The sequence below is a fragment of the Lissotriton helveticus genome, chromosome 6, assembly GCF_964261635.1.
Source record: "Lissotriton helveticus chromosome 6, aLisHel1.1, whole genome shotgun sequence".
In the NCBI taxonomy this organism is placed as follows: domain Eukaryota; kingdom Metazoa; phylum Chordata; class Amphibia; order Caudata; family Salamandridae; genus Lissotriton; species Lissotriton helveticus.
In genome coordinates, this window is record NC_136067.1 from 859,644,198 (window position 1) to 859,659,583 (window position 15,386).

The window sequence follows — 15,386 nt, forward strand, 5'->3', positions numbered from 1 at the left end:
AGAGCCCTAAAGACTATGCAAAGGGCCTTTAATTGTATCCTCTGTCTCACCGGCAACCAGTGTAGTTTGCCCAGAGCGGACGGTCCGTGAGATCTTCTTGGAAGCCCTAAGGCCAGCTTAGCAGCTGCTGATTGGACCCTTTGGAGCCTATCCAGCAGGAATCCAGGGAACCCTAGCAGAAGGGCGTTACAATAGTCCAGCCTGCTAAGAATGGTACACCTTACCACTTGGGCGCGAGCATGAGTTGGTAGGAGAGGCAGGACTTTCCTCAAGGAGCGAAGGATGGCAAAACAGCAGGCAGACGTCTTTTGTACATGCGTCTCCATACTGAGCCTTTGATCCAGCATGACCCCTAGATTGTGGACTGATTCCACCGGCCGTACTTTGGTCCCTGTTTCCGGGGGCCAAAAGTTGTTTGGAAACGGCCGGTAAATCGTAGTCCCGGCGCTAAAGAGCACCTCCGTCTTCCCTGCATTGAACTGGAGGCAATTGTCCTTTAGCCACCGAGACGTATCACGCAGACAGTTGTGGAGAACCTCCACAGATGTTGAGTCCTCAGCTTCTAAGGAGAGGATCATCTGCGTGTCGTCAGCATAGTTGACAATCCTGATGTTAAAGCTTTTAATGAGTGAAATCAGAGGTCTAAGCTATAGATTGAAAAGGATAGGGCTAATTGCTGAGCCCTGAGGAACCCCATGCGATATCACAGTGAAAGCTGACTGAAAAGGTGGCATGGACACTGCCTGCTGCCTATCCTGCAAGAATGAATGGAACCACTGCAGCGCTGTGCCTCTCACTCCCGCCTCAAACAACCGCCTCAACAGAATCTTATGGTTCACCGTATCAAAGGCGGCAGACATATCAAGCAGGATCAGGAACGCTGCCTGCCTTCTGTCTGCCCGCCTTTGAAGCTCGTCCATGGCGGTGATTAGAGCTGTTTCGGTTCCATGGGCAGGCCGGAAGCCAAATTGGTCCCCATCTAGTAATTGATGACATTCCAGATGGTTGGAGTGTTGCTAACCAAACGCTCGACAATCTTGGCAGGAAAAGGCAGCAGGGAGATGGGTCTATAGTTTTTTGAGCAGTCTGGGTCTAGGGAAGGCTTTTTTAGCAGAGGAGATACCAACGCCTGTTTCCATTGAGCTGGAACAGTACCAGTCCCAAGTGATTGGTTGCATATTAGATGGAGTGAGGGGAATAATTCTTCCTCAAATTCCTTCCAAATTTTAGGAGGCAGAGGGTCCAGAGGGGACCCAGATGAAATCCCTCTGGCTAACTTCCTAAAGGCCTCGTACGTAAGGGGTGGGAACTCAAGTAACATTTCATTCGTAGCCATGCCTGGGCCAGCCGTCCTGTCCACGGGAGATCCAGGTCTTAAGTCGGAGGGGGGGGACAAAATCCGGGGGAGATTCCAAGTCCCTAAGGATGAGTTCAATTTTTTCTTTGAAAAATACAGCGAGGTTATCGCACAGAACTTGGGACGGGACGGTTGTGTTCCTGGAACACTCAGGGTTAGTGAGACAAGACTGGTGCAGAGTTTCAGGTTACTTAGAAACATCATGTTGCCTTTGTCTGCAAAGTGCACTCCATCAATTCAATTCTATAAATTCCATGCACGTCAAAACGCAGATTCTAATTATAGATTCAGCCCATGTTATGGTTTCTGAGGAAAGCAGAAACCGTTTTTTTCACATGTTTCCAGGCTTTGTCAATCTGTGCATGGAATTGATTTTACCACTTCCATGTCTGTCTTTGACATATATTAAAGTACTGTCACAAATGCACCTAAGCCAGGCAGAAACCACCACTCTAGTCAGGGCAAGGGAGTTAAACGCTGAAGATAACCCCTGCTCATCCCCTTGGTAGCAGTCAGGCTTATCCCAGAGGCAATGTGTAAAGTATTTGCTCAACACGCTCACACAGCAGCGACACACTAGGCACACCACAAGAGAAACTCCACATAAGGTTATATAAAAATAGCCTTTGTATTATCCATAAATCAAATTATAATGCAATCACATATATACACTGTGCCACCAGGCACTTGTCTTGACTTTACAGGGATTACATACATCACAAGACCAATTGGGCCACTGTAATGACCATTCCAGTTGGGGATAAGCAATTACTATTGGTAGTATTGCCCTTAGCACACACCTTATGCGTAAGCATCTGCGACAGTGCACCAAAGTAAACACTTGCCATAGTACGGTACATAAATACCACTTGTGTTCACATCCGGGCAAAGCATAAATTGTGCAGTGAACCAGGTTAGCACGATTCATTTTCCCCATATGCTAACTGCAAACATCGGGCCTCCCCTCTCTCACTGTAAATACAGGACACTGAAGTACTTTTCACCCCTATTAGGAGATATGCGGTAATTTCCAATCCCACTTGGGACCTCCTATGCCCCTCCTCTGCTCAACGGGAGGAGCAGTGGCCTCCGTAGAGGTTTTTGTCCAAGCTGCCCCAAACACCACAATGCCCCCTAGGTAGGTGCCTATACAATGAGGAGAAAAGCACTTACTCTGCAACGGGTCAGGAGAAGATCTCCCTGTGTCTCCCATAGCTAGGAGTAATGAGGGGAAATCAGTGCAGCGGTCCACCACGTGCGGTACCGCTGCTAATACCCCAGAGCTGCCTGACTCCCCCACATGGCGGGGAGACCCCTCTCTGAGTCTTCCTGAGTCTCTCTTCACCTCAAGCAGTTCCACGTGCCCCGGTGCCATAACTCCGCCATAGCCTGGTCACTCGGGGTTTCCACATTCTCTCCTGACCTGGGACTGAAGTCTTCTGCTGCAGCCACTGACGGCTCTCAACTCAAGTCAGCCTCGAGCTCTGGTAGACCGGGGGCATGACAGGACTGAAGGGCCTCAGGGGGATGGCCCACCTTTGTTGATGAGGTCAATGCCCCTCTTCTCACTCCAGCATTGCCTCCGTTGGTCTTCCTGTTGCCCCAGCAACCTGTAGAGTCTTGCTGAGATCCTCGGCTGTGGCTCTTGGCAATTTGAAAACTGGAGCACTCACTACGTGCTACATGGAGACAGCCAATTGCTGTGCGCACCTCCTTGAGCCACCGCTAGGACAGGCAGAACGCTGCTTGTGCTCGCTACAATAGGGGGGCACAGCACTGTCCCAGGCCCTGACAAGTGCCCCACATGCACTTTCTCAACTCACAGGGAGCACAACGCTCTCCACGTGCTGCTCCACATCACCTAGGGCAAACTACTCAGCCCTCGGAGTTCACTGGAGCTACAGACTACAGGGCACAGGCAGGCCAGCACAAAGGTCCCAATAACAGTGCAGGCCTTCTTTCTACCCGGCAGGCCACAGATTAACACTCTGATTCAACAAGTCCCGTGGCAGTTACTCTCTTTGTTCTATCCTGTTACAGGGCCCTGGACCCAGTTTGAATCAGCTCTGGGGGCACTTAAAAAGTAAACAAAACTCCGCATTGTAAGTGTAAGCCCTGGCCCCAGACACACCACAGGGGGGCTGGAGCCATCACTGTGGAAGGCAGGCACAGCCCTATTGAGATGCAGGTGCTACTCCTCCCACCACTCCAAATGCAGAGACAGTCAATACACAACAGGCAGTCACAAAGACACATAGCACACAGAAATGCCTACTTCTAAAAGTGCCATTTCTAAAATAGTGATAATTAATCCACGAACACCAATACGCAGCATTGATCACGACTACTCCAAACATACCAAACGTGCTCACGCTACCTCTCTCAGATCAGGAATTACCACTGAAGCACATATCAGGGAATCCCCAATGCATCCTATGAGAGGGCAGCCTCACAGCAGCAAGAAACCAAATAGGCTGTGTGTTACTACCAGGAAAAGCCCACAGTTAAGGCAGATGTCCTACCTTTTACCTACATCGCTCCCTGCCCATAGGGACTAGCTAGGGCCTATCTTAGGGGTGATTGATATGTAGTAGATGGTGAGACGGGGCAACCACTTTATGTGCCGCGTCACACCAGCAGTAAACTGCGCATGCAGGCCCTGCAGTGGCAGAGGCCTGAGACAGGTTTGAAAGGCTAATTTGGTAGGTGGTGCAAGAAGCGCTGCAAGACCACCAGTAGCATTTAATTTACTGGCCCTTGGTATGTGAGATACCAATGTACAGGGGACTGACAGGTAAATTAAATATGCCACATAGGGGTAGACCAATCGTACCAAGTTTACAATAGAGAACACGTGCACTTTAGCACTAAACAGCAGTAATAAAGTGCCTAGAGTCATATAACCACCAACAACAGGTAAAAAAAAAAGATACAGGAGGAAGGCAAAAAGTTCTGGGATGACCCTGAAAAAAGGGCTGAGTCCATCAAGAACACTAAAACATTGTGAGGGAAAAGTGAGATCAGTTCTGCAAAGCATTCTTCATTAGGATTTCCAGCCTAGCCCAGTCAATGTGCCTAGGTCATTGCCACCACAGTCTTTAAGTGTATTTTTCAGTATGTGAAATACATTTGCTGAACACAGATTCTCCACAGAAAAATTCAACAATGTTGAGCAGACTCAAAAAATTCTTACAAATAAAACCAGTTATTAATGTACTTTCAGATAAGCGCACACCAAATCAAAACATTTGTTTTATATAATATAAACAAAATATCCCATATGCAATTCTAGAAAGAAAATGCAAAGGTTTTAGAGGCTCACTTTAAAAATATGGAAGTTACAGTTAAAATATAGAGTTTTAAAAAATCTTAGAAATTCACTGAAAAAGGTTACAGGGACATTATATTTAGGAATTAGCATTTAAAAAACTTTAAAATTCACTGAAAAATAGAAGGTGGTAGGGCTGTTATAGTTAGGAAATAGAATTTAAAAAAACCTTAGAAATTCACTGAAAAAATCCAACGATACAGGGACCTTATAGTTAGGCTGACATTTCACTCGTACAAAACCAGAGAAATTCAGCAAATCACGCCCCTGCAATGCACTTCTTATGACCTCACATATTACGTCACTCATGACATGGTCAGTGACATCACTGATGACATCTCAAAAGACATCACTGATGACATCATCCACAGAATCTCTGATGCACCCACACACACCCCAATATAACCTTTCATATACCTACTCCAACTTTCACACCACCATTCTCGAAACCATTGATGTTCTCATACCAGTACTTACATACACACTCACTGATTCATAGGTTTGCACACACATCCACTCGGTCACCCCTACAACTACTCATACACCAACTCACTCACTAATACAGCCACTGATATATCTACTCATATAGCCATAGAGCCACTCACATACTGTCAGTCACTCATAGAGCTACTAACATACCTACTCGCTCACCGATAGAGTCAATAAGACAGCCATTTACTCACCTATACAGTTAAACCCACACCCCTCACTTATTCATAGAGATACTAACACATTCCCACTCAACCATACAGCCCTTCGCACATGCACTCACTAACCCATTCAGCTAATATCACAATCCCTCACTCACACATACAGTCACTCATACACTCACCTATACTGCCTTTCACATATCCACCTACTCATCTATATACCACTGACACATCCTTCAACTCACTAACACACCCATACACATACTCAGGCACTTATTCAGCCCTTTCCCTTACATACTCACTAACCCATGCACCCACTGACTCACCCACTTACCCATGCAGGCAGTCACACAACCTCTCACCCACCCACACAGACACCCAGACAGCCATTCAGATCCGTAGACAACCAATCAATCACCCCTACACCCACTCATGTACCCACTCACCAACCCATGCAGCCACTTAGAGACCATCTGACAGACTGATACAGATGCTCAGACAACCTAGTCAGTGACCCATACATTCACTGAGACACCTAATCTCTCACTTATATAATCAGTGATGTACCTACTGACTCATCAAAACAGGAACTCATACACCCGCTGATTCATCAATACACCTTGGTATATATATTTAACACTCATAAACATTTTAAAACCACTCACATTTACTGGATAATGTAATCAGTGATGTCATGAGTGATGTCATTTGAGATGCCAACAGTGATGTCACTGACCGTGTTATGGGTGATGTAACATGTGAGGTCATAAGCAGTGCATTCCTGAGGCGCAAGTTATAGTTAGCTCAGCTAACTATTACTGCTGAATTTCTCTGGATTTGTATGCGTGAAATATATACCTAACTATAAAATCCCTGTAACCTTTGTTTTTTTGGTGAATATATATATATATATATTACCTACTGGCGGTCGCCAGTAGGTATATATAGTTAGGATTTTTTCTCTATGGGTTTTTTGAAAATTCTATGTCTAATAACTTTGGCGTTTGTGGACGGAATTGGCTGAAATTTTCAGGAAAATGGCACATTTTGTTTCTGAGCAGCCCTTGAAAATTTGGGGGGGGGTTCGTCCAGTGGGGGCCGAGAAAAAAGGGGGGTCCCAAAACGTGTTTTTAACATTGAGTTTTCCATAGGGCGGTTGGCCTCACTTTTAGCCCGAACGGCTGAATGGATTTGCACGAAACTTGGCAAAATTGTAGGGACTGGTAGCCCGATGTGCCTTTTGTAGGTCTCAATATATGTGCTCCAGTGGATTTTGAGAAATTAACGTTTAAAAAAAGATATATATCTGTAACAGCGGACCAGGCAGCGCACTGGTTCGCGGACTTTTCGCGCAACGGAGCTTTGTGAAGCGAAGCTGATTGGTTCTCCGGCGTCTGTCAACATTCCAAACAGTCCGTAGCGGCCGCCATCTTGTCTCTCGGTAGGATCGAGAGACAAGAGGAGGTCAAAACAAAGGGGGAAATAACTATAAGGGGGCATAGTAGATCCTCGCTGACCCCCTAGGTTTGATGTGGAGGTTTTAAAAGGGCCCCGCGGGGCAAAAAAAAATAATAATAATAATAATCGAACGGCTGAATGGATTTGCACGAAACTTGGCAAAATTGTAGGGACTGGTAGCCCGATGTGCCTTTGCTAGGTCTCAATATATGTGCTTCAGTGGATTTTGAGAAATTAACGTTCAAAAAAAGATATATATCTGTAACAGCGCACCGCTTCGCGTACTTTTCGCGTTACGGAGCTTTGCGAAGCGAAGCTGATTGGCTCTCCGGTGTCTGTAAACATTCCAAACAGTACGTAGCGGCCGCCATCTTGTCTCTCGGTAGGATCGAGAGACAAGAGGAGGCCAAAGCGAAGGGGCAAATGACCATAAGGGGGCATAGTAGATCCTCGCTGACCCCCTAGGTTTGATGTGGAGGTTTTAAAAGGGCCCCGCGGGGCAAAAAAAAAAAATAATAATAATAATCGAACGGCTGAATGGATTTGCACGAAACTTGGTAAAATATTAGGGACTGGTAGCCCGATGTGCCTTTGCTATGTCTCAATATATGTGCTTCAGTGCATTTTGAGAAATTAACGTTCAAAAACAAGATATATATCTGTAACAGCGCTCCGCTTCGCGGAGATAAAATTATATCTGTATTACCTAGGTGTTGCTAACACCAGTTAGCGACGGCTAGTAGGAGATAGCGACCATCTTGGGTCCCACTTTGCATGTGAGTGATATTTATCACTAATGACATGCAAAGTGGGCATGCCAAGATGTTAGCGACTGGAAACAGTCGCTAACATCGCTATCTCCTATTATCAACTTTTGGAAATATTCGAGATAAGCGCGAATATCTCCAAAAAGTAACAGCTGCCCTGAGCAGTTCTTAGCCATGTTATCCAATGGGAGGTGGATAACATGGCTAAGAGCATTAGCTCGGTAATGCATGAATATCGCGGAGTTTTCAGCGATATTAATGCATTGCGCTCGTTTTTTATCGTATTTGCGATAAACCTTGATAATAGCAAGGTTTATCTGCGATAATTTCTGACGGTAAAAAAATCTTTGCAATGCATCGTTAGGGATAAATATCGCTTAACTTTGGTAATATGCCCCAACGTCTGTTAACGTTCGATTCGAAGGAAATCAGGAATTGTTGAAAAACATTGTGTGCGCCATCTTGTCTTTTTTCAAATGCCACACTTTTGTCGTGCACGGCAGCCATTTTAGATGCCTTGACCAGACCCACTCTGTGCACGCTGTCGATCCTTAGCATGGCTCCCCACCCTCGCAAGCATCTCACCCAGGCAGTGGTCACCCCCGCTCTCTGTCTTATGCATGGGTAATAAACCTCCCCCCATCTGCGCTGCTCTTCCCTGAGAATCACACCCTGTGCCCGCCCGACACCTCCCTTTCGCCCTATTCACTACCGCACCCTCTGACACTCCTTTTCCTCTGTGTCCGATTGTCCAGGCCGGTCCTAGGCTATCAGCTAGCCCTGCAGATGTAGTTTATGGCCACAGCTGTAAAGAATCACCCCTCTTCAAAGGAGTTATAGTAGATCAAGGCCCACACTCGATGAGATCCGTCACAGCAGAAGCGTTGCTATTATCTGAAAACCATCCTGTATTGTGATTGGGGAGGTGACCGAGCGTGAAGCGGAAGATTCCAGGGATGACTCTTTGTACATCAAAGTTTTTACAATTATGTGTCACATTAAAAATATATAGCACTCCGACAAAGTAGTAAGATTATAAAACTTTAATAATTTATAAATATATACAAGAAAACAAAAATAGTAATAACATATAAACATTTTTAGAGAAAAACAACGAAGTAGCGGTCGGCTGTGCGAATAGTCCCAACGCAGCACAACGTCCAGATTTCCGGCGTGGGGCGTCGCGGGGGGTGGGTCATCAGTAGCAAACTGTTGTGCGAATAGTTCCAAGGCAGCAGAACGCGCCGAAATCTAGATGACACGAAAGTGATGTCTAGTAAGTTGCCACCCAGCAAATAACGGCGTGGGGCGTCGCGGGGGGTGGGTCATCAGTAGCAAACTGTTGTGCGAATAGTTCCAAGGCAGCAGAACGATGGCACCAAGGTGATGTCCAGTAAGTTGCCGCACTGGTTTTGGTATCCTACAATGCTGCTCCGAATAACGGCGTGGAGCGCCCCGGGGGAGGCGGCGTGAACGGGCCTCTCCAGGTGGAGTCTCATCTGTTTTAGTGGGGCGCCCCTTTACCGTTTCAGTTGCCATTCCGTCCGCTTTTGGTCCACTGTGTCAAAATCCGCCATTCAGCTGAGTTGCGCCCACTCTTGCGGTGCAGCGATAGGCGGCTGCCACAGGACTCTCAAAATGGCGGCAGGCTCTTTCCTTTTTGGGCGTGGTCCACTGAAATGGCCCTGGGACACCTTGGAAATCGGACGCTTGTCTGCTAGGTCTTGGACCCCATTCTCGAAAGCGTCCCCTCCGCCTTGAGAATTCATCAAAAGTTTTGGGGGCCCCGACTCCTGCAGGCTTCTGGTGGGGAGCGGCTGCCATGATTGCTCGCGGAATGACCACGACGGAGCTACGAGATGGTGGTGCTCTCATGGTGACGCCAGTTTAGTCTGAAACATCCAGAAACAAGGTGGGGCTTTCATCGTTTGGGGGAAAAAAAAAGTTTTCATCCAATGAAAAGTGTTGTTTTTAGGTCATATGATCAAGCCTTCCATCATTAGGAAACCAAAAGTAAAATGAACCAATGAAAAGTTTTATAAACAAGTCACATGACCTGTTATGCGGCATAGGGTATAAAATGCGGAGAAAATACGTTGGCACGTGAGGCGGCGTCAGTAGCGGACCGATGTGCGAATAGGCCGAAGGCAATACAACGCGCCAAGATCCGGATGGCACCGAGGTGGTGTCATAGTTGAGAGTTCTGAGCAGCGGTTGTAACACTGTCTGAAGCTTATTTGCAGCTGCTGCAGCTTCACTACGCGCCAAGATCCGGATGGCACCGAGGTGGTGTGTAGCAAGTTGCCGCACTGGTGTGGCCATCCTACAATGCTGAAAGTCGGCGTGGGGCGCCCCGTTGGCCTGTGAGTTTGCGTCAGTAGCGGACCGATGTGCGAATAGGCCGAAGGCAGCACAACGCGCCAAGATCCGGATGGCACCGAGGTGGTGTCTAGTAAGTTGTCGCACTTCTGTGGCCATCCTACAATGTTGAAAGTCGGCGTGGGGCGCCCCGTTGGCCTGTGAGATGGTGTCAGTAGCGGACTGATGTGTGAATGGGGCCAAAGGCAGCGCAACAATATTTTCTACTATATTTCCGGAGTAGAAGACACCACAAGGCGCTGAGATGCCAAGATCCGGATGGCACCGAGGTGGTGTGTAGCAAGTTGCCGCACTGGTGTGGCCATCCTACAATGCTGAAAGTCGGCGTGGGGCGCCCCGTTGGCCTGTGAGATGGCGTCAGTAGCGGACCGATGTGCGAATAGGCCGAAGGCAGCACAACAATATTTTCTGACTGACACCACAAGGCGCTGAGATGCCAAGATCCGGATGGCACCGAGGTGATGTCTAAGTTGCGGACTGATGTGCGAATGGGGCCAAAGGCAGCGTAACAATATTTTTTGTATGGAAGATACCACTAGGCGTTGAGATGCCAAGATTCGGATGGCACTGAGGTGATGTCTAGCAAGTTGGTGTGGTCATCCTACAATGCTGAAACTCGGCGTGGGTCGCCCCATTAGCCTGTGAGATGGCGTCAGTAGCGGACCGATGTGCGAATAGGCCGAAGGCAGCACAACGCGCCAAGATCCGGATGTCACCGTGGTGGTTTCATAGTTGAGAGGCACTTCATCTGCAGTGGGGCGCCGAGATCCGGATGGCACCGAGGTGATGTCTAGCAAGTTGCTGTACTGGTGTGGTTATTCTACAATGCTGAAAGTCGGCGTGGGGCGCCCCATTAGCCTGTGAGATGGCGTCAGTAGCGGACTGATGTGCGAATGGGGCCAAAGGCAGCGCAACAATATTTTCTGACGAGAAGACACCAAAAGGTGCTGACATTCCAAGATCCGGATGGCACCGAGGTGGTGTCTAAGTTGCGGACTGATGTGCGAATGGGGCCAAAGGCAGCGTAACAATATTTTTTGTATGGAAGATACCACTAGGCGTTGAGATGCCAAGATTCGGATGGCACTGAGGTGATGTCTAGCAAGTTGCTGTACTGGTGTGGTCATCCTACAATGCTGAAACTCGGCGTGGGTCGCCCCATTAGCCTGTGAGATGGCGTCAGTAGCGGACCGATGTGCGAATAGGCCGAAGGCAGCACAACGCGCCAAGATCCGGATGTCACCGTGGTGGTTTCATAGTTGAGAGGCACTTCATCTGCAGTGGGGCGCCGAGATCCGGATGGCACCGAGGTGATGTCTAGCAAGTTGCTGTACTGGTGTGGTCATCCTACAATGCTGAAACTCGGCGTGGGTCGCCCCATTAGCCTGTGAGATGGTGTCAGTAGCGGACCGATGTGCGAATAGGCCGAAGGCAGCACAACGCGCCAAGATCCGGATGTCACCGTGGTGGTTTCATAGTTGAGAGGCACTTCATCTGCAGTGGGGCGCCGAGATCCGGATGGCACCGAGGTGATGTCTAGCAAGTTGCTGTACTTGTGTGGTCATACTACAATGCTGAAACTCGGCGTGGGTCGCCCCATTAGCCTGTGAGATGGCTGTTCTTTGGATTTGGGCCTGGTCCACCAAAATGGCCCTGGGACACCTTAGAACTCGGACGCTCGATTTTTTTTTCCTTTCCTGTACATGCAAAAAAAGGTAAATGCCCGGTACGTTACACGCTTCATCTGCCACGATGAACTCTCCAGAGGAACCGAAAAAAAATATAGTTGTGGTAACTATACCATGCATCGTCATATGGAGAGGTGGCACCAATTAATTATAGTGCTGCATAAAAGAGAGATTTGGAGGAGAACCCCTGACCTGCTAGTACATTCATCAAAGAAGTGGCACTGAGAGCTTCAGAGGCAAGGGAAACGGTCCCAAATATTTAGAAGAACTTTGGAAAGATTAAAATGACATGTTTAGATTGTGGCAAATTAATTTCATGTGGACAGATGAGTGTTACTCTAATAAATACAGCATATGAAGATCATCATAGTCGATGGTTGGTAGAGACATTTTGACTATATCCTGGACCTGCCCGTCCTCGCCCAAAATGGCGCCAGAATAAATGGGACTCGTAACTCCTTGTTGTGTACTGGTTGCAGAACCTTGAAATCACGAGATACGTATGCAGTTTTGAAGCACATGGCGGGCGGGGACGAGAATTGATTGAATATTTCGACATCCCTATTGATATTAAGTTCTGATGTGATATTGATTACTGTACTGTTGAAAGTTCGAATTAACGTCACCCATGGTACTTGCCCGCAAATGTATATCTAGATAATTTTATTGTAACTGGCCCTGTCGTATTTTAATTATAAAATGTACGTCCACCGATTCCGTAACTGTTAGACACCTTAGTTCTTGCAACCTAATGGCCCGCCCGTTACGTTCCTCTACAGTGTAAATGTCTATTCATCATATACGATTACAGTTTGCTCTGTGGCAGGCCCACGTGGTTATAGGCTCGTATTTGTATAATGAAATTTTCTCAATAAAGGTTTTTAAAAGAAAACATGGTAGTAGTATATACATTGGTAAAGTTTTTAATAATAGTGACTGTTTTAGAATCATTAAAAGGCAAGTGAAATAAAGCAGACCAATTACATGAAGGGTAAAAGGTATAATACGAAGGAACGCAGTAAAGATAAATGGTCAAGGGCTGTTGTGTTTTCTATTCCTGCAACATAAAGTGATCGATAAGAATCTCATATTCAGGCGTATCGGCGACTAAGACAGCAGGTCGACCCTCTTTTGCTCAACGGCTCCGTCATGGGACGAAGAAACGCTCTTTTTCTCGAAAAAAGAATATATTTTACTTGCAGGACAGTTGTAAAATTTCCGGGAAAGTACATTAGCCTGGAACATTATAACATATATTTAAGAAAAAATAATGTTCGGAAGTAATGAAAAGCGTAATTTTTAGGTCATATGACCAAGCCTTTCATCATTACAATAAGAAAAGTAAAATGAACCAATGAAAAGTTTTATTAACAAGTCACATGACTTGTTATGCTTACGTTACGCGCTGCGCGCCCCGGATGACTTCCGGATGCGCTAACGCGGCGCGTCATATGACGCATTACGCGACAACGCAGGTACAGAATATAGTCAAAATGTCTCCACCAACCAGCGGTCGGAACACAACCCCTTTCAGCAGGCTAAATAGTTCTGTTAAATGACAACAGAAGGGACAGGCAACAAGAACCATCAGTCAAAGAGGGGAGAGCTAGTTCTTCTCTACCGGGTTACATTGGGGCGCTACCGGAACTGATCGAATTGGTAGTCTACAGTGTTTCTGGATGTTTCAGACTAAAGCTGGGGTTAGCATGAGAGCAGCACCATTTCGTAGCTCCGTCGTGGTCATTCCGCAACCAATCATGGCAGCCGTTCTTTATCGTTATTTTGGGCGGGGTGGGTGGCGGAGCCGAGCTGTTTTGCAGCCATCATTGTGTGGAGTTCAGTTCATCTCACTAGTTTTGTATTTGTCATGAGGGGTTGTTCCTAATGTTTCTATTTTAGCGAGGTCAAAAAGAGATCCCATTAGTGGCCTACTGATTTTGCTCGATTCCTTTTCTTTTTTTTTTACACGATTTTTCGTTATCTGCAAAGACTGAACAGAGTATTGCGACTCTGTGTTTGTTTGTAAATAGAGAATGAACCAAAGAGAACTAATTCTAAAACAGTAAATACTTGGATAACAATCAATCAAATGGAGAGAGAAGCAGGCACGACGGATTACAATGGGGGCAAAGACCTGCGTTAACTACCTTTCACTATCTGCAAAGAGAGAGTACTCCTAATAGAAATGAGGGGGGGGGGGCACCATTCAAAGCAGATCAGTGTGCATAAACACGAAAATGTTTTCACTTACCACGTACTTGACATTCGACAGCTTATGATATTTGCTATTAAAAAACCATTGAAATTCACTGAAAAAACCATAGGTTATAGACCATATATAGTTAGGAATTAGCATTTACAAAACCTTGAAAATTCACTGAAAAAACCATAGGTTATAGACCATATATAGTTAGGAATTAGCATTTAAAAAACCTTATTTTACTCACACAAAACCATTGAAATTCCATATATAGTTAGTTGCACTAACTATATATCGCGCACCTGCAATCCACTGCTGATCATGTCACATATTACATCATTCATGACATGGTCAGTGACATCACTGATGACATCACTGATGACATCTCAAATGACATCACTGATGACATCACTGATGACATCTCATTTGACATCATTCTTGTGCTAATACGATAAACCTCTTCAGACTCTAATATAACCTTAGATACACTCAGTGTATACAGACACTCACACACTGCCACTCATCCATGGAGTTACTCACACACCCAGTCAGTCATGCAAAGAAACAATCTCACCTCCATTTCTTCAACTATACAGTTAAACACACCTTACTTATTGAAACATATACTAACACATATTTACTCTCTTATACAATCCCTGATACAAGTTCACAATGATCGATACAACCACTCACTCATTCAGTGGCTCTCATGCACAGTTATTTATATATGCCAACTCTCACATGTACTGTGTTTTACATATGTACTTACTATGACATGTAGCATTGAGATATCCATTCACTCATCAATACACTCATGCACACAGTCAACTGCCCATATAGCTGTTTCCACATGCACTCTTGAACTCATACACCTAGTGAATAAACTGCTCACACATCTATGCATAGAGTCACACACCTTCCAGCCACCCCCACAGAAACTCAATCTCCCATAGAAATACTTGGGCAACCAATTAATAACACATATAGCCTCTCGTATAGCTAATGATCAACACATGCAGCAGTTTACAGAACAACAGACATAATGATGCACAAATTAAGACAGTTTAGTCACTAACCCATGCATTCAGTGAGACACATTTAATCACTCACTCATACAGTCAGTCACGCACCTACTAAATCCTTCATCCAGACACTTATACATCCACTCATTCTTCAATATGTAAGACATATTTTAACTTTACAGAAACATACAGTCACTGGATGTTGTCATCAGTGATGTCATCAGTGATGTCATTTGAGATGTCATCAGTGATGTCATCAGTGATGTCACTGACCATGTCATGAATGATGTAATATGTGACATGATCAGCAGTGGATTGCGGGTGCGCGATATATAGTTAGTGCAACTAACTATATATGGAATTTCAATGGTTTTGTGTGAGTAAAATAAGGTTTTTTAAATGCTAATTCCTAACTATATATGGTCTATAACCTATGGTTTTTTCAGTGAATATATATATATATATATATATATATATATATATATATATATATATATATATATATATATATATATATATATGAAGCAGTTGTTGCCC